This window comes from Arvicanthis niloticus, chromosome 3 (assembly GCF_011762505.2).
Source record: "Arvicanthis niloticus isolate mArvNil1 chromosome 3, mArvNil1.pat.X, whole genome shotgun sequence".
Classification (NCBI taxonomy): Eukaryota; Metazoa; Chordata; class Mammalia; order Rodentia; family Muridae; genus Arvicanthis; species Arvicanthis niloticus.
This window is the reverse complement of record NC_047660.1, coordinates 123900006-123919947: the sequence shown is the minus strand read 5'-3', so window position 1 is coordinate 123919947 and position 19942 is coordinate 123900006. Positions and strand designations below refer to the sequence as shown.

Below are 19942 nucleotides of genomic sequence, written 5' to 3'. Positions count from 1 at the left end.
AGACGGGAGAGACGAGATGGAGTCTGTAGGAGAGGATGGTGAGCCAGAACCACATGGTCGGAGGAGTCATAAGTAACTGAGGATTTCTTAGAGAATAATGTTGGGCACATTTGTCCAACCTAGGTGTGCAGCCTGTATCTATATCAATTGAGTTTTGAGTTCTTTGTGTGCCCATTTTGGGGTTGGAGATTTACCATTATAAATCTGGCTGGTAAATGACAATCCTCTGGAGTTTTCATTTTACGGGGCTAGGGGATAATAGCCAGCCGCAGCCAGTTTCCGAAGGCTAGCCCCAGGGGGCGGATGGCTTGGAACCTGTGGGCGGTTTGGCAGCAGATAACAAGGGCAGACTGCCACTTGGGGCTCTCCATCGGGGTGGGGAGACCATGGTAGCCAGTGTCTAGCTGGCCATAGGGTAGATTGTTTTTTATAATTACACGCTACATACACCATATTTTTTAAAAAATAAAATCACTTTATTGTTCTCAACTCACAAATAAAAGTGCTACACAGCTGGGCAGTGGTGGCACACTCACTGTACTCGGGAGGCAGAGGCAAGCTGATCTCTGTGAGTTCGAGACCCGCCTGGTCTACAGAGGGAATTTCAGGATAGCCAGGACTATATAGAGAACCCAGGTCTCAAAAAGCCAAACCAAACCAAACAAACAAACAAACAAACAACCGAACAAACGCACCACACAGCTATATTAAGGTAGCCACTCGAACATTTTGCACACCATTTAAGTGGCTTCCTTAATTTAGGCTTTAAAATTGTTTGCTAAAGTTTATATTTATATTTTTTACCCTGGCATAATGGCACATACAGTTGAGAGGTGAAGGCAGGAGGGTCAGGAGTTCAAAAGCAGTCGTGACTACATGGAATGTTGGGCCCAACTTAGGCTACATGAGACTCTGCCTCAAAAAAAGAATAAATAAAAATTTAAAAATATGTTTATGTATGTTTGTGAATATAATTTACATTTGAGTTTTTGAGTTTACAAATCATTTTTTTTTTATTTAAAAAAGCTTTCAGTTAGGATTTTTTTTTTTTTTTTTTTTTTTTTTTTTTTTTTTTTGACGAGCTTTCTTTATGTAGCCTGGCTGTCCTGGATCTTGCCCTGTAGATCAGGATGGACTTGAACTTAGTGATCCACCTGCCTCTGCCTGCCTCACCACTACCTGGCTAACAAGTTTTTATAAAATATGTCTTAGTCATATTCTTTCCTCTCTCCAACTCCTTCTAATTCCTTTCAATCTCCCCACCTTCCCAACTTAATGTTCTCTCACTTTCTCTTAAAAGATGGGGAAAAAAACTTTAAAAACCAATAAGACCGAAAAAAAAAAAAAACCAAAAAAAAAAAAAATGGAGTTTGTTTTTGGTTTTCACTGGCCAACGACTCCTGGTAATAGGGCCTGGCTAACACACTCAGTGACACTCCCCTGGGGAAAACTGGCCACCCTCTCCCAGTAGGCGTCAATTGCACATAGCTTCTAGGTTGGGGCAGGACTTTGTGTCCACTTCTCCTTCTCAATGTCCAGTTGTGGGTCTCTGCATTGTCATCTACTGACAGAAGAAGCTTCTCTGATGAGGACTGGATGATGCTCTGTTCTGTGGGTGTAACAATGTCATTAGGGGTCATTTTATAGCTATGTTCCTTTAATAGAATGATTGTGGTAGGTTTTCCCCTAGGGTCTGTTACCTATCTAGTCTCAGGTTCTTGGCCACTTTATCAGTGTCGTGTATGGTTGCATCTCTAGGAGTGGGCTTTAAATCCAATTTTTGGAAATGGATTAGTTTTTTCTATAACCTTTGTATCACTATTATACCAGTATATGTCGCAGGATGATTGATCACACGGTGAACCCCAATATTGTGTTATTTACTGAAGAAAAGCTGAGATGGTGTTCTTCACCAAAACAACAACAACAACAAAAACAAACAAAACAACAACAACAAAAACCCTGCTACTAGTTGTGGTGTGGCTCTGGTCTTAGTACACACCTTTAATCCCAAACAATGAAGGTAAAGTTAGTTTGTAGAAGGAAGCACCCATGTCTGAAAGTGACGTTTAATTGAGTGGCAGAAGAAGTGATGAACCAGAGAGAAATTTGACAGAATAGGATATGCCCAAGAGAGGAAAGGGAAGCTACGTAAGAGACAGCACTGCCCTCCTCACCCCCAGTCCCTTACTAGCTATGAAACCTCTGTGGTTATTTGGACTAAAACACACCTACTTAAAGATTAAATCCAACATCTATTGTTTGTTTGTTTTGTTTTGTTTTTCAAGACAGGGTTTCTCTGTGTAGCCCTGGCTGTCCTGGAACTCACTCTGTAGACCAGGCTGGCCTCGAACTCAGAAATCCGCCTGCCTCTGCCTCCCAAGTGCTGGGATTAAAGGCGTGCGCCACCACCACCTGGCTAAATCCAACATCTATATGAAAGAGAAAACATGCAACATTTATCCTTGGGCATCTGGGTTACCTTACTCAGGATGGTTGTTGCTAGCTCTATTAATTTACCTGTACATTCTATAATTACATTTTTTCTAACAGCTGAAAAATATTCCATTGTATAAATGCAGCACATTTTATTATCTGTTCTACAGATGACAGACATCTAGGCTCTTCCCAACATCTGGCACGGTGCCAGCCTTTTTATAAATATTATTTATATTTCACAACTTTAAAAAGTTAGACCTTTAAAAATGAAAATAAAAATCCAGTATAATTCTTAACTCTAAGATTGAAAACCAGTTCTTTCCATTGAAAAGACAGAAAATAGGGGCTTGAGAGATGGCTCAGCAGTTAACAGTGCTTGCTTCCGGAGGACCACATTTCAGTTCCCAGGCACATCATGAAGCTAACAGCTTCCTGTAACTCCAGGGAATCTGATGCCCTCTTCTGACCTCCTTCAACAGCAGTGCACATGTGGCATATGTTCACACATGCGCTCACACACCACACACACACACACCACACACATGTGCTCACACACACACCACACACATGCGCTCACACACACACCACACACACCACACACACACACACCACACACATGCGCACACACACACCACACACACCACACACATACACACATACACCACACATACACACATACACCACACATACACACACATGCGCTCACACACACCCCACACACCACACACACCACACACACACACACACACACCACACACACCACACACATACACACATACACCACACATACACACACACACACACACACACCACACACACCACACACATACACACACACCATACACATACATACACCATACACACACACCATATACACACACCACACATACCACACACATACACACATACATACACCACACATACACACACACCATACACACATACACCACACATACACACACACACACACACACACACCCCACACCCCACACATACCACACACATACATACACCACACACACACACACACACACCATATACACACACCACACACACCACACATACACACACATACACCACACATACACACACACACACATACCACACACACAGAAACAAAAACAACTCTTTAAAAAAAGAATGGAAAATAGAAGGAAATTTCCAGGAAATTAGAATAAGAAGATAAAACAGTAGAAAACCAGATTGGGGGTGGGTGAGGGTGAGGGGGAGGGGGGAGAATCAAATTTAGAAAACACAACATTCAAAAAGCAGAAAAAATTTACATTTATCTATTGTGTATGTATATGTGTTTGTGTGGCCACTGGCGTGTGTGTGTGTGTGTGTGTGTGTGTGTGTGTGTGTGTGTGTGTGTGTAGGTCAGAAGACAACTTCGGACAACTTAGGTGTCAGTTCTCTCCTTCTGCAAATGTCTTGAGAGCAAGTTCCAGGCCAGCTAGGGGATACATCTATTTACTGAGCCATCCTCCTGGCCCAACAAGGAGAAAAGGAAAATTTAAACACAGGGGAAAAATTGGAAAAGATAATCACCAACTAAATAGGCTTTCAGATTAAGCCCCAAGTGCCCATCTTGGTGATGGCAGATCCTAGCTGGAGTTAAAGAGTACACTGCAAGGTTTGAGAACACCAAAGACTAAGAGAGATGCTGCCCTCCTAGAGAGTGGGTGAGCTCTTACAGATAAAACAGAACACACGGGATCACAATGACCTTGGATAACTCAACTGCAGCACAGGGCTGAGCGACAGTGGGGGAAGTGCTGTCCACGTTCTGACCGAAGCAAGCTCCCAACTTGGAATGAACGGCTAACACCTGGAAGACCAGGGAGGGAAACCTGCCATCTGGGATCCCAGGCCAGGCTGGGCAGCATAGTGAACCCCGTTTAACAAGACAACGAGAGAGTAAACATAAAAAAACAAATGAAGGCGCAGGCCTAGCACAGGCACCATCTGTTCCCAGGAAGCTGCTAGGATACTGCTGAACAAATAAACCAAGAAGGACACAGGGTCTGTGTGGAGGCCAGAGGACATTTTTGGGGGTCCCAAGAATCAACATGAGTCAATCAACCAGGCATGGTGACACATGCCTTTAATCCCTAATATCTAACTAATTAATATGCTATTAATCATACACATTTATGAAATACATGCTCATAGTGTGTAATGAGCAATTCAGGGTTATTAGAAAATCCATCACCAAGCAGCGCACTTCCTTGAGCCAATAAAGAGCGGTAGCCGTGGTTCCGCTTCCACCCGCGGTCGTGGCTGTGCGGCCGGGACAAGAGGGTGGAGAGAGCCGGGCCGCCCTGGCGATGGCACACAGGCTCCCTTCACCAGGGGCGTGTTTGCGGAGGCCCAGGAGCTATACCCCTCGTTCATTGGCCAGGGCGCGAGCCACTGGAGCAAACGTAGCCCGCAGGATTTGGCCACCGCTTATAACAGGGGCAAAACAAGTACTTCAGCGTTGATTTTTATGAAACCACGGACCACTACACATCTGCCATAGAAATCCTGCCCAACTCTGAAGTTCCTTATTATAACAGAGGCTTGATATTGCTACAGGCTGGGGTGTTTTGACAAAGTTTTGGAAGATTTCAAGAAGGCATTAAACCTCAATCCTGGATTTCAAGATACTGTTTTGAGCTTAAAACAGACCATTTTAGACAAAGAAGAAAAGCAAAGACGAAATGCCCAGAAAAGTTCCTGAAACTTTTAGCTTATTGAGATTTTAACTCCAGATCCTTAAATCTACTTTTGATTGGCTCTAAGATAAGCATGGAACTATTTTGATTATATGTAAAAGACTGAATTTTAGAACTGAACGTAAAATAATGTGCTTATTAGTTTCAAGAAAGATCATGCTTGATAGATCTCTTAATAGAGTAAATAAATATTACCAATATATAAATGTATGCTATTACAGCAAAATATATGTATTATTTTTAGTAAAGGTTTTATTTTTACCACATTTTTTTAAAAAAAAGAAAATCCATCACCTTAAAATTTACCTTTAAGTTTATTTTTTTATTTTTGTGTAGAAGTTGGGTCTGGTTTGATATGTTGCTATGTATTGTAATGCTAAATACGGGACCCCAAGGTCTGGCTGACCCCAGGGGTGAGGAGATCCTCACATATACCAAGTGATGCAATGTAACCTTGTTCCCCAAGTTGATTGGTGAATAAAGAATAAAGATACTGTCTTAGTGTTTCTATTCCTGCACAAAACATCATGACCAAGAAGCAAGTCGGGGAGGAAAGGGTTTATTCAGCTTACACTTCCACATTGCTGTTCATCACCAAAGGAAGTCAGGACTAGAACTCAAGCAGGTCAGAAAGCAGGAGCTGATGCAGAGGGATGTTACTGACTTACTTTCTCTGCCTTGCTCAGCTTGCTTTCTTATAGAACCCAGGATTACCAGCCCAGGGATGGCACCACCCACAATGGGTCCTCCTACCTTTGATCACTAATTGAGAAAATAAATGCCTTACAGCTGGATCTCATGCAGGCATTTCCTCAAGGGAGGCTCCTTTCTCTGTGATAACTCCAGCTTGTGTCATTGACACACAAAACCAGTCAGTACAGATGCCTACAGCCTGTAGCTGGGCAGAAGACAGGTAAGCGGGGCTTTGGTTTCCAGGCTTTGGGTCTTAGGCAGAGACCACACCCAGGAAGGGAGAGAGATGAGGAGAGAGAAGACGCCATGTGAAAAACAGATGGCTGGCTAATTGGAGTTAGGAGTGGCCCAGGCGGAACATGGCAAGTTATAACTCTGGGTTGTTGACAGGGAAGTAGACAAAATTGCATAGAGGGTTGCTATCTGCCCAGCTCTAGTGCTGTTAAGGCTTATTATAAACATAAAAGTTTTGTGTTTTTTAACTGGGAACTGAACTAAGATGTTAATTAATATTAATCAATCAATGAATGATAATAAAACAACAGATTGTAATTTTATCAATTAGTAGTTAATACCCATAAATGATAATTAGTAAAAATCAATTAATATTAACAACAGTTTTGGTTTTTCTTTTTCTTTGGTTTTTTTTTTGGTTTTTCGAGATAGGGTTTCTCTGTGTAGCCCTGGCTGTACCTGGAACTCACTCTGTAGACCAGGCTAGCCTCGAACTCAGAAATCCACCTGCCTCTGCCTCCCAAGTGCTGGGATTAAAGGCGTATGCCACCACTGCCTGGCAGTTTTGGTTTTTCAAGACAAAGTTAATCTGTGTAATAGCTCTGGTGTCCTGACTCACTCTGTAGACCAGGCTGGCCTCAAACTTACAGAGATCTGCCTACCTGCATGCTGGGATCAAAGGTGTGAGCCACCACACCTGGATACTTTTAAAAATTATAAGAATATAAAAATTTCTATCTTTTGGTGGCCTATCTTGCTTTCTACTGCAGTGATAGAGCAAGGCCAAAAGTAGCTTGGGGGAAGATAGGCTTTATTTCCTCTCACACCTCCCAGGTCACATTTTTTTCATGGGGGAAGTCAGGACAGGAGCTCAGGGAAGGAATGAGGTAGGAACTGAAACAGCAACCTCAGAGTAATGCTGTTTGTTGGTTTGCTCCCCGTGGCTTGTTCAGCCTGCTTTCTCAGCACTTGGCTACTTCCCCATGGGGAGCACAGCGCACAGTGAGCTGGTCCCTTCCACATCCATCATTAATTAAGAAAATACCCCTCAGATTTGCCTCCAGGCTAGTCTGGTGGAGACATTTTCTCACTTGAAGTTTCTCCTTTCCAGGTGACCCTGGCTTGTGTCAAGTTGACACAAAGCTAACCGGCACATCTGGCTATTTGAAATAGATACGAAAATATTGTTAATTGTAGTCTTCCTGCCGTGCCATAGAATATCGGAGCTTATTCCCCTTATCTAACTGTATTTTCTGACCATACTGTTCTCTTTCTGTCCTCTCATCTTCCTCATGCACGCATTATTATTTTATTTTCATTTCTAATAGTGCTTGGGCGCCCATGCGTGCCAGGCAAATGATCCACTGTTACCCTATAGTCCCAGCCTCCAGCCACAAAATTTACAAGTTTATCTCCTATACCCTTTCCTGTTTCCATTCATAACAAGACAATCCTAAAGTCATTAAGGAACAAAGGGGACATGAGGCAACGTGACTGTGTGGTGGGGAGTACTTGTACCCCAGTAGGCTGAGAAGATAGTCATGCAGGAGACTCAGCAGTGACATCGGAAGACTGACTGTACACAAGGCTTACTCGGTTGAGTTGAAATTTCACTAGAAAGGGGATTTGGAAAAAATGCAAAATAGAAACATCAGTCTAAGCTTCTGCATTTGAATGAGATTTCTTGTTGAAACTTGTAGTCTTCAAGAAACACTGGCACATATAGAAGTAATAGATAAGGAAGATTTACACATACCCAAACACACAGAGACATGCACACCAGTGTCCACACACACATACACACACACACCTTGACACTGTCCATCGAGGGGCCATGGAGCAGTTAGCTCACCTGCCTATAACAATGAGCATACACAGCATCTGAAGCTTGCGTTCTACATACTAAATGCTTAGCTAAAAGGAATCAAGACCCCTGAAAAAGCAACTGGCTCCAGCACCGGAGCTTGGGAACAGCAAGTTGCACAAGGAGCATTTAGAGATAGCTATCAAGAAAGTGCTCAAAGAACCAAAGGAGCATGAAGTCAACCTGAAAGGTTTTCTCTGGGCCAAAGGGTAAGTTGAATACCAAAACAAGTATGATTGATACAGATTTTCACCCATTAAGTTAATTAAAGTATGAACTAATAAATGAACATATATGGGTGAAGGCATATGCCAAACTGCCCCATCTTCAAGTTCAGACCCCGATGAAAGCTCCTCGAGGCTTCCAGGACATCAAGTGCTCCAAGAAAACAGCCTAAGAAAGATCCATCGGCTCAGGGAGGAAGCTTCCGCTTCATAACACTGTTGCCCGGAGATTTGCGACTGCCGAACGGAGGGCTGCTGTGCGGAGGGCAGCTGTGAGCAATATCAAATGGAACCTGGCACACAGTCTAACAGAAAACGCAGCAGGCTCTGGTCTAGTGAGCTTTATGGAGTTTAAGATGGCTTTCGGAGCCTCGGGCACGCCCTCTTCACCTCACCAGCTTACTGTGGAGACAGGAGCTGTGGACCAGATACGCTTCTATGGGTGGATACCTACCTCAGTGACCTTAAGTTAAAACCAGAAGATGCTTCAGGTGGAGAACATCTTATTCTAAGCTTAAACGCCCTCAGAACCTGCAGATTGTTTCCTGGCATTTACAGCTGGTGCTTGCTGGTTTCAAGTCAACTTGAGATAAGCTATGGTCATCTGAGAGAGGGGAACTTCAGCTGATCAATCCATAAGATGGGGCTTTAGGCAAACCTGTGGGACATTTTCTTAATTAGTGATTGATGGGGGAGAACCCAACCCATTGTGGATGGTGCCATCCCTTTGAGCAGATAGTCCTGAATGTATAGGAAAGCAGGAGGAGCAAGCCAGTGAGCAGCATCCCTTTGTGGCCTCTGCTCCAGCTCCTGCCTCCAGGCTCTCACCCAGTTTGACTTCCTGCCTTGGCTTCCTTCAGTAGACTGTGAATAAGGATTTGTAAGCCAAACAAACTCTTCCCTCCTCAAGTTGCTCTTGATCACGATGTTTCATCATTAATAACCCCAAGAAACAGCCGGGCGTGGTGGCGCACGCCTTTAATCCCAGCACTTGGGAGGCAGAGGCAGGCGGATTTCTGAGTTGTAGGCCAGCCTGGTCTACAGAGTGAGTTCCAGGACAGCCCGGACTACACAGAGAAACCCTGTCTCGAAAAACCAAAAAAAAAAAAAAAAAAAACCCCAAGAAACAGCTCCATTATGTGTTTCCTGGACACCACGGAGCTTCCAATAAGCACTCACACTGAGTTTTTGGCAGCATCAGAATCACTGAAAGCATTTTTGGATGTTATGGAATTAATGGATGAGATCTGGGTACTCAAAGTGCAACTTAAAGTGCCATAGTGAGAAAAACTGCATTAGGAGATGAGGTATCTATGGAAACAGAGGAAGACCCAGGCATGCTCCTGTGTTTACTGAACGATGGCTTCTTGGAGCTGACTGACCACATGGAAAAGAGCCTCAGGGTAAAGACAGTGTACGTTTGTGGGATGCAGAGAAAAGTTGGCTACACAAGTTGAAAGACATTTTAGGAACTGATTTTTAACGCGTGCCATCCTAGACAGATCTGACTTTATGCTGGCTTGTGGAATTTGTCATACCTATCTAGTTAATGGGACCATTCCTGATCAGGCTTGTGATGGTTGCTTCCCATTGAGTGTGCCTTCACTAGTGATGAGGGTGAGTCTTTAGTAGGCAGAGACTCAGCGTCACATTGATGACGTCCATACTTTATGCCAACTGTCTTGAAACGTCCGGGAGGAAACCCTAAAGTCAGAAGGGGGAAGAAAGTAATCACAGGAAGTAGAGGGAGAGGGGAGGGGGAGGGAAAAGGGGGGTCAGGTTCAGATACGGGAGGAGATGGGAGAGAAGTACAGAGGGTCAGGACTTTGAAAGGAAGTGTGTAGCAGTGGGGAAGGGGGAAACTGGAGATAGCCACTGAAAGTCCCAGATGCCAGAGACCCAAGAGATCCCCAGGACCTGAAATACTCAACAAAGGGGAGATAGAACCTGTAGAGATCATATCCAGTGGATAGACATGGCCCCGATTGAGGGATGAGCCACCCACCCACCTCAAAAACATTAATCCAGAATTCCTTCTATCAAAAGGAAATGCAGGGACAAAGAGTGAGCCGAGACTGAAGGAAAGGCCATCCACAGACTGTCCCACCTAGGGAACCATCTCAACTGCAGACACCAAATCTAAACACTATTGCTGATGCCAAAAAGAGCTTGCTGTCAGGAGCCTGGTATAGCTGTCCCCTGAGAGGCTCTGCCAGAGCCTGACCAATACAGATGCGGATGCTTGCAGCCAAACATTGGACTGAGCACAGGAACCCCAATGGAGGAGTTAGGGCAAGGACTGAAGGGGCTGAAGGGGTTTGCAGCATAGGAAAAACAATATCAACCAACCAGATCCCCCAATGCTCCCAGGGACTATACTACCAACCAAAAAGTACACATGGGGGGACCCATGGCTCCAGCTGGATATGTAGGAGAGGATTGCCTTATCTGACATCATTGGGAGGGGAGCCCCTTGGTCCTGTGGACACTTGATGACCCAGGGTAGGGGAATGCTAGGGCACTGAGGCAGGAGTAGATGGGCAGGTGGGGGCACCCTCTTAGAGGCAGGGGGAGGGGTGATAGGATAGGGGGTTTCTGGAGGGGAACTGGGAAAGGGAATAACATCTGAAATGTAAATAAATAAAATAACCAATAAAAAATGAAAAAAAATATAACATTTCTTGATGAGCTGGAAATTTAAAAAAAATATGAAAAGGATTTTCAATATCTTAAAACTTTTAAGTCTGGGGACTGGAAAGGTGGTTCTGAAGTTACGGTTGCTTGCTGCTCCTCCAGAGGACCTGAGTCTGGTTCCCACACCCACACCACACCAGATGTTTCACAAACAGCTGTAACTCTAGTTCCATGGGATCTGACATGGCTTTCACAGTACCCACATGCATCTGTGCACACACAGAGACACACACATTCTCTTAATTAATGCCATCACATAGCTAGCACAGACCTTTTACCCCAGCACCGAGAGGTGGGTGGACTACACATAAAGAAGTACAGGCAACCTGTTACCAAGGTATTTTATAAACAGTGTAACCCTAGTTTTATGAGAAGTTATATGGTCTCCACGGGTATCCATGTACATGGTATGTGTGCATATGTGCCTAAAGTGGCCTAAAACCTGAGATTAGACAGGTCATAAACCCTAGGGGAAAATCTCCTACTAAAAGAACAAAGTAATAAAATGACCCCTAATGACATATTCCCATACCCATAGTTCAGTGTCTCACTTGCCCCTCATCAGAAAAGCTGTTTCTTGTAGTAGTTGTGAATTAACAGAGACCCACAACTAGACAGTGTGGAGAGGAAGAGACTTTGGAGCATTCAGCCCTAAATGAAATGTGTTTGCCACACCCCCTACTCAAGGCTCAGGGGTCTATACACAAGAGAAGTTGGAAAGCTTGGAAGAGACAGAGACAGAGATAGTGGATAACCCCGAGGAAAGTCTTCTTGACACAACAGAACTAATGTTAATACACATGAATTCACGGAGGCTTTGCCAATACACACAAGACTCGTACAGGTCCAAACCAGACAAAATCCCAGCACTGAGACAGGGAAGTGGACAGAGTCCTGCCCCCAGCCAAGAAGCAATGTGCAACTGATAGCTGCTGAGAAAGGGAAAATCAGTTTTCTCCGGGGAAGTATCACTATGGATATTAACCACACTCCAGGACAGGTTCATGCAAGAGAGTAAGTGACCAACCCAGATGTGTTGATACTTTGTCCCCTCCCACTGGGGCGATTCCACCGGATGAGAAAGGAAGCCCACAAGTTGAGTTCAGAATTCTAGAAATAGAAATGTTTGCTATTTTGTGTTTTTCTATATTTCAAACATTTCTAGAAATTAAAAGTGGAATACATATCTAGCCAAAGCCCCCCCCCCCTTTTTTTTTTTGTCTTTATAAAGTCAAGTAAGGGGCTTGAGAGAACCTTTGTTGCTAAAGCCCGGCCCAGGATGCGGGCTAGAGCTCAGAGAAGCCGCGCCTGCTGCCACGTTTGCTTTCGGTTTCTAGGCGTCTCCATTTTGCGGACTCTAAGGCACGCAGTGAAGTCTCTGAGACCTGAGCCTCCCAAGCAGCCACTTAGGGCCGGACGGGTACGTGACCTGCGCGGTGTAACCCGCGCGCTACTTGCGGCGCTGCGCGAGCCCGGGACCGAGTCCCCGGCTGCTGTGCCTTGCGCGTTCTAGCCCGGCCCTGGAGGTCGCTGCGAGCCCTGCGCGGACGCACAGGGAACGGCGCACGGAGCCGGGGAGGGCGCCGAGGACTGCAGCTCCTCCTCCCGCTTTGCCAGCTGGGTACGGGCCAGGGCGCAGGGCGACCGCAGGTGGCGACAACCCCCAGCCTAAGGCGGTCTGATGTGTTCAGGCGATGGGACCCCCCGGGGAAGTAGCCCTTAATGACCCTTGAGCACCCCGGAGCTGTAGAGACCGCATCCCGAGGACAGGAGGGAGCACCCATAAACCCCCTTGGGGGGGGGGGGGAGCATTCCTGCGTTCCCTTTGCTGGCAGAGCCACAATTAGTCATGCACAAAACATCATTACTCATTTCCTGGACTTGAACTGTCCACTTACCAGTTTTCTTTTTGAAAAGTTAATCTCTCTCTCTCTCTCTCTCTCTCTCTCTCTCTCTCTCTCTCTCTCTCTCTCTCTCTCTCTCTCTCATCTATCTATCTATCTATCTATCTATCTATCTATCTATCTATCTATCTATCTATCTGGGTGGACAAGTTCTCTTGAACATTAACAAAGGAATGCGGTAGAACAAAGGCCATTGGTATCCACAGTAAATTCTGGAAAGCTGGAAGTAAATTCAAGGACTATAATAAATCCCTCGGGTTCAGGTAACCTTTGAAATTTGTTCTTACACAAAAAGGGGTGGGGCCAGTAGGGCGCATTATAAGCCAGGCCCTGGCCAAGAAGGTTGATCTAAAATCTAAAACCTCTCTAAGAAGAAGAGATTTTAGATAAAAGATCGATCCCCTAGTTTAAAAAAAGGGTCTGAGCAAAGCAAAAGGCTCAGCTCTCTGGTATCACAAACAATCTTGGTTTGTAAACAGATTATTTTTATTTTAGGTTTTGGGTTTCTGAGACAGTGCTGTTTATGTAGCCCTGGTCCTCCTTAAACTCACTATGTAGACCAGGCTGGCCTAGACTGTGCAGAAATCCACCTGCGTCTGCCTCCTGATTGATTGCATTGCTAGGATTAAGGATGTTTGCTGCTGTTAGTCACAGTTCCTGGGAGCCCACCAGACATAACCACTTAGCCACAGTTTGTAGCCATTTGAAAGTCTTTATTCCAGCCAGCTGGGATGGCACTTAGGTATTGGGTGTATTCAGTGACCAATGTCCAGAGCACAGGGTTTTTGAAGGCAGAAACCATGTCCTGGCACCTCACTTGGCAGCTGCGGGGCGGGAGCGGGGGAGGCTTTGGGTAAATAAGCAGTTTGCTGGAGGGGGAGGTTTGCACAGGAAGGCAGTATAACAGAAGCTAAGCTAGCTGGGGCATCTTGAACTTGGGGTTCCTAGAATAGAGTTGGGCAAATATCCATGGGATTCTCCATCAAATTCAAATTCTAGTTAAACCTGAAGTCGCCTCAGCAAGAATTCAAGATGGAGTAACCTCTGTACTGTCTTGCCCTGTCACACCATCAGCGCCTAGCTGTAAGCAAATTTTCAAAGCTTTCTTTACAGAAACTATCATTTTCGTCAACAGTTCTTCTATTTGTAGCTTTTCTGTTGAATGACCTGGGAAATATGGGCTTTTATTTTTTGCCTTAGTCTTACTATGTAGCTCAGGATGGCCTACAATTCCTCATCTTCCCTCCTCAGCAGCTACCCCTCCCCCACCCGCCCCCAATGCTGGGCGTGCACCACCACATTCAGCTTAAATGGCTTTTTCTAGAAGTTTTATGTTGTACATTGTTTTTGATGACATTTGTTTCTTTAGCAAGCCACCACTTGCTAACCTAAACCAGTTTCCCAAGCTGCGAGAAACCGGGGGTGGGGTGTGTGTGTGTGGGGGGGGGTGGGTGGGTGTGTAGGGGTGGGTGTGGGTGGGTCTTTTGGATTTTGAGCCTTGACTGGTCTGTTCCGCTCGTAGAGGCGGAAGTTAGTTTTCTCTCTGGCTTCCTGTAACTTTCCTCCGCCCTCTTGTTAGGGTTTTGGAATCCAGCAATGGCCACGACTCAGTGTTGGTGGAATGACAGGCGTTCACATCTTCTCGGAGCCCTTCTCTTTGGTCACACTCGGGGGGATTCTGCCCCTGCAAGAGTACTCTGGCGATGTTCTTAGCGACGTCCTGGGAGAGTACCGTCGCACCTCACTGCTGAACCTGTTGGGCTTGCTGGGCACGTCACCTGGCTAGCAGCTTGGGCCAGCTCCGCAGGCTGACTTTCCAGGACGCCTACTGAAGAGGCCGCTTCTATTTGTGTTCTTTCCAGGGTCCTGTTCGATCCAATTTTCTGGAGGTCTCTAGCGAAGACAAGCGACAAAGTCACTGTTGAGTGGGATGGGCCAGCGACCGCCCGGTGTGAGTAATCCGAGAACCCTTCCTATTCTCGCTGTTCCCAAAGTGATTTGGGACATTGGAGAGCTGACTCCTGATTGATGTAGAAAACTGTTCGTTTCCTGTCTTCCACTCTTGGTTCCTTCTGTGCTTTTTGGGGATCCAGTCACAGCACCTCCAGACTTGTGGCACATTTAAATCCGAGTCTCTCTTGAAGAAAGCCCAAAACTTATTAAATTAAACTCGTTACTGGACTGAAATGCCTCCTTGTTAATTTAGTGAGTGGCTCTGGATGGAGTAAAGTTCAAGTAAACTTGGTTGTTTTTGTTTGTTTGTTTCTATAATCTCAGCGTAGAGGCGTCCTGGACACAACTCAAGGACAGCTTGCCCTGGGAAGAAGCCTACTGGCCAAGTGTGAGGCAGTAAAGGGTTTGGCCCAGGGCCTTCCTATACTCAACGCATTATTTTGCTTAAATCTCTGAAGCAAGAACCCTGCCTGTGTTATGATACCCTAGCTGACCTTCATCTCTGGGAAGACTTAACACCCCACCTGGGGCAGCTGACTTGTTCCTTACCAAGGATTTTACTTTTTATTATGCATTGCATTTTAATATCCAAAACCTTTTAGGCAAGTGATAATATAAATAAAATATACCTGGGTTTAGTACCTGCAAAGTAAATACAGACACTGCCCGCACCCACCTCCTACAAGTCCATTCCCTAGAGATAAGGAAAGGTTGCTGGTTCTAGTCTCATCCATTGGTGTACTCAAATACAATCTTTTGATTGCCTTTAAAAGATTGGGAATTTTCCCTGCCCCCAGCCATCCCCACTTATTTTCCTAGTCTTTCTCCAAACAGTCTTTCAGAACAGATGTTTGTGATATTGTTATTTCTACATTTCAGTTCCCCCACCCCCGCTTTCCCATCTTGCGCAATGGCCACTTGGATTTGTTTCATTGGCTCAGATATTTTTTTCCTCCTCCCTCTTAAATTCCTAGCTTTGGGAATAATATCTTCACAAAGACTGTGTGTGTGTGTGTGTGTGTGTCTGCCTGTCTGTCTGCCTGTCTGTCTGTGTCCGTGAATCTTTTCTTTCTAGGTAAAACTGAACTCTTCTGATCTTTGTACCTTATTTATATTTATGCTCATTTGATGATCTATACTCATAACCACTTTTTCCTTATTTGGCCATTTAATGCCAGAAAACAACAACAACAGCAAATTATAGCTTTATTATTTTCCTCTTTCTGAGTTTTCTTTTTTTTTTTTTTTTTTTTTTTTTGGTTGAACTTATTGAAAGAATTACGTTCTACCAACTTGGTATCAGATTTACCATGTATTCAAGACTGTGTTCTGCAGTGAACTCTTCAGTTGAAGAAGACTGTAGTATCTTCTGATTTTTAAGACAGCATTTTACTAAAGCCCAGGCTGATCTGCAACTCACCATGTGGCACAGATTGGCCTTGAATTTTCCAAATCCTTCTCAGCTTCCCAAGTGCTAAGATTACTGACAGGAGCCCCTGCATCCAGGTCTATCACCGGTTTTGATCTATAACTAATACCTCAGTTTTTTGGTGTGATTGACAACTCCTGATACTTTAACTACTTTCAAGGTTTAATGTGCTTTGAAGTAAGTGACTTTTATTTTTACAAGTGGGAACCAGAGCTTCATGGACCTGTGAAATGTTTCCTGTTTTTTTTTTTTTTTTTAGAAAAAAAAAAAACAAACCCTTTGCCTTATACATCTGTGATCTTTTAAAAAAATAATTTTTTCTCTTGTAGCTTTAGTGTTTGGTTTTGTTTGAGATTGAGTCTTCTAGAGCCTGAGCCAACCTTGAACTCCTGGTCCTCTGTTACCATAGTCACAGGTGTGCACTGCCATATTTGACTGAAAAGCATTTTTTTTAAAGTTAGATCTTTGTTTTAAAAGGTAGGCACTTTACAAATCTCCTGCTCAAACAACTCTAGGTGTTATGGAGGGGGTCCATCAAAGTCCCTAACGGAAATGAAAGAGAAATCTTTCTCTGCTGACTGCCACCCCCCAAAACATTGTGGTGGGAACAGGGGGGTTTATATATATTGCACAAGGCTGTACCCTGGAGAAATGATGCAATTACTCCCCCCCCCCCCCTTTTTAAATTAGGAAACACAAAAGTAGTAACAAGTTACATGTAGAACCATGGCTGGGTGACTACTGAAACCTGAACAAAAGTCTTATGCCTGACTTATGCCCTGCTCAAACCCCAAGGCCATGCTATTTTAATCTGGCAGATAGTTAAGGGTGTGCTTAAAGGCCTAGGGAATCTATTAAAATGTTGTGGTGGGAACAGGGGGGTTATATATAGAGCACAAGGCTGTACCCTGGAGAAATGATGCAATTACTTTCTGCCTAGGCTCTCCATAAACAAGTTGGCCATCATTCAACCTAACTGTGGAATAAGTCTCTAACTGTGGTTGTTTTCAGGAATGTCAAAGAAACTTAAAGAATCAGATAGGTGAGAACTCAGGACTACCAAGGGTGATCAAATGAAGCAGATAGATACTTTTTTACTTTATTTTCTCTATTTGTCCATTTCCGAGTCTCCCCTCCCCCACCCCTCACTGTTCCATGTAACTGTTCACCACAAAAGCAGTGAGGGCAGGAACAGGAACCCAAGGAGGGCAGGAAGCTGGAGGCAGGTGCTGCTGCAGGGACCACAGAGTGCTGCTTCCTGGCTTGCTTCAGAGTTTCTTACAACAAAGAGAACTTTTTATAATTAGAAACACTTCTATATTGAAGGGAATATTTAGAAGCTTCATATTGTGGTCGCATGTACAGCGTTGGTTTTAGAACTGGGCTTTTGTGTAACTGGTCAAATGTATTTGCCTGGTTGAAGTTTTAACTCAAGCTGACCTTCAAATGCTGTAAGTGCTGAGCTGTGTTCTCGTAAGCATTAGGGTTGTTTCTTGGTTCACCTTTGTTCTATTTTATTTGTTTGTTTTCTTTTTCAGACAGGGTTTCTCTGTGTAGCCCTGGCTGTCCTAGAACTTACTCTGTAGATCAGGTTGGCCTCAAATTCAAGAGATCCATCTGCCTCGGCCTCCTGAGCGCTGGAATCAAAGGCGTGCCATCAGGTCTTCACATTTATTTTCTTTGTCAAAGACAGGATTGGTATAGAGCCCAGCCCAGGCTGGACTGGAATTTGCTCTTCTGCCTCAGCCTCCTAAGTGCTGTGCCTGAGTTAGACTATGATGAGAGACAGACTCTCACCTTCAGTCAGCTGCGTGTGTAGGCTGCCAGGCTCCGGCCTCAGAGCTCTTGAGCAGATGACACATGACTACCCAGTAGCAGCAGATAGGCACACACAGAATGCCCATGTGTTCCTTTGCAACCTACACTGAAGCAAGATGGAACTGGCGGCATGAGAGGTGCCACACTTGGAACATGGACACAGAGCCTGACTGTTCTACACTGAATGAAGTCATGATGGGGCTGATTGAGGGAATTATGGGTATAAGAGGTTGGGTATGATCCCAGGAAGAGCCTCCTGTGAGCTGGGAAGACCTCAACTTAAATGGGAAGACAGTATCTCCACTCTAGCCTTTTAGGAAAAGGGCTGACTAATTCTCAATACATTCTGATTTAAAAAAAAAAAAAAAAGTATCCTCTGCACTCACTCTCAATAAGCTGTCATTTCTTAAACTCTTAAAATTTATGTGCCAGAGTGTTCATTCACCCAACCTCAAACCCAATTTTCTACACATATGATTGTTCCAGGATAGATTCAAAGGTGCCTTTAAAAAAACTTGTTTTGAGACAGAGTCTCTCTACATAGCCCTGTCTGTCCTGTTTTACAGACTTGGAGAAAGAATGTGGTTTTCCTGACTGCTGTTACATAAAAATATACCCTCAGTTCCCTATGTTCCACATCGGATGGTTTAGATACAGCAACAATTATAACAAAAGACAAGGCCTCACCACCTCTTCATTGTACAACTTAGAAATGAGATTTGGTCTCTGAACTCAGTTTGTGTCAAAGCATTAAAATTTAAAGTCTTGCTTAAACCAAGCAGTTTGACCTGTTGTTGTTTTTTTCTGCCAAGGAAATTGAAGCTTTGTAATTTATGAATGCAGCAAATCTTGCCCTGTGGTTTTTTTTTCCCAACAAATTGAGTGAGTACTGCAACAGTTCATGTGTGATTGCATTTCTAATTGACGTTATCACATATAAAATAGTAGTTCTGAGGATGTCAGACTGTTGACTTATCTGGGGGAATTTACTTTAAGTTTTAGGCACGTTTTGCTGGGCATGTTTCCTTATGCCTTTAATCCCAGCACATGGGAGGCAGAAGAAGTCAGATCTCTGTGAGTTTGGGGCCACCCTGGCCTACATAATGAGTTCCAGGATAGTCAGGACTATGTAGAGAGACTCTGTCTCAAAACAATTTTTTAAAAGGCACCTTTGAATCTATCCTGGAACAATCATATGTGTAGAAACTTGGGTTTGAGGTTGGGTGAATGAACACTGTGGCACATAAATTTTAAGAGTTTAAGAAATGACAGCTTATTGAGAGTGAGTGCAGAGGATACTTTTTTTAAAAATCAGAATGTATTGAGAATTAGTCAGCCCTTTTCCTGAAAGGCTAGAGTGGAGATACTGTCTTCCCATTTAAGTTGAGGTCTTCCCAGCTCACAGGAGGCTCTTCCTGGGATCATACCCAACCTCTTATACCCATAATTCCCTCAATCAGCCCCATCATGACTTCATTCAGTGTAGAACAGTCAGGCTCTGTGTCCATGTTCCAAGTGTGGCACCTCTCATGCCGCCAGTTCCATCTTGCTTCAGTGTAGGTTGCAAAGGAACACATGGGCATTCTGTGTGTGCCTATCTGCTGCTACTGGGTAGTCATGTGTCATCTGCTCAAGAGCTCTGAGGCCTGAGCCTGGCAGCCTACTTAGGGCCTGCCACACACAGCTGACTGAAGGTGAGAGTCTGTCTCTCATCATAGTCTAACTCAGGCACAGCACAAAAGAAATGCCTGAAGACAGTACAAACTGCTGTGAAGCAGGGCCAGGTGAGCCAGTGTGGGGACCAGGGCAAGCTATGGAAGATACAGAATTTCAACATGATGCTGAGACGGGCAGAGGAGCTTTCTCAGTGGAAGCAACTTTGAAGAGGTGTAAAGAGAAAACCATGTTGGGGAACACGGAGGTATCTGGAAATGGATTATGGATAATGCTCAGGAACGGAAGGATATTCTTAG

General features: G+C 44.4%; 1 protein-coding gene and 1 pseudogene across 4 annotated transcripts in view; both read left to right on the top strand.

Annotated features, from left to right (window-relative positions):
• The first annotated feature begins 16 nt into the window (after positions 1-16).
• LOC117705705 (tetratricopeptide repeat protein 32 pseudogene) lies at positions 17-5412 on the top strand (annotated as a pseudogene).
• A 6533-nt stretch (positions 5413-11945) lies between these two features.
• Cflar (CASP8 and FADD like apoptosis regulator) overlaps positions 11946-19942 on the top strand; it is a 49851-nt gene continuing 41854 nt past the window's right edge. The window contains exons 1-4 of one of the 4 annotated variants that reach the window (XM_034498530.2): positions 11946-12285; positions 12920-13032; positions 13769-13852; positions 14632-14720. The gene's annotated coding sequence lies outside the window, so the exon portion shown is untranslated. Of the gene's footprint in view, positions 12286-12919; positions 13033-13768; positions 13853-14348; positions 14721-19942 lie in introns of all 4 variants that reach the window. The other 3 variants (XM_076931863.1, XM_034498531.2, XM_076931862.1) reach the window with 3 other exon arrangements.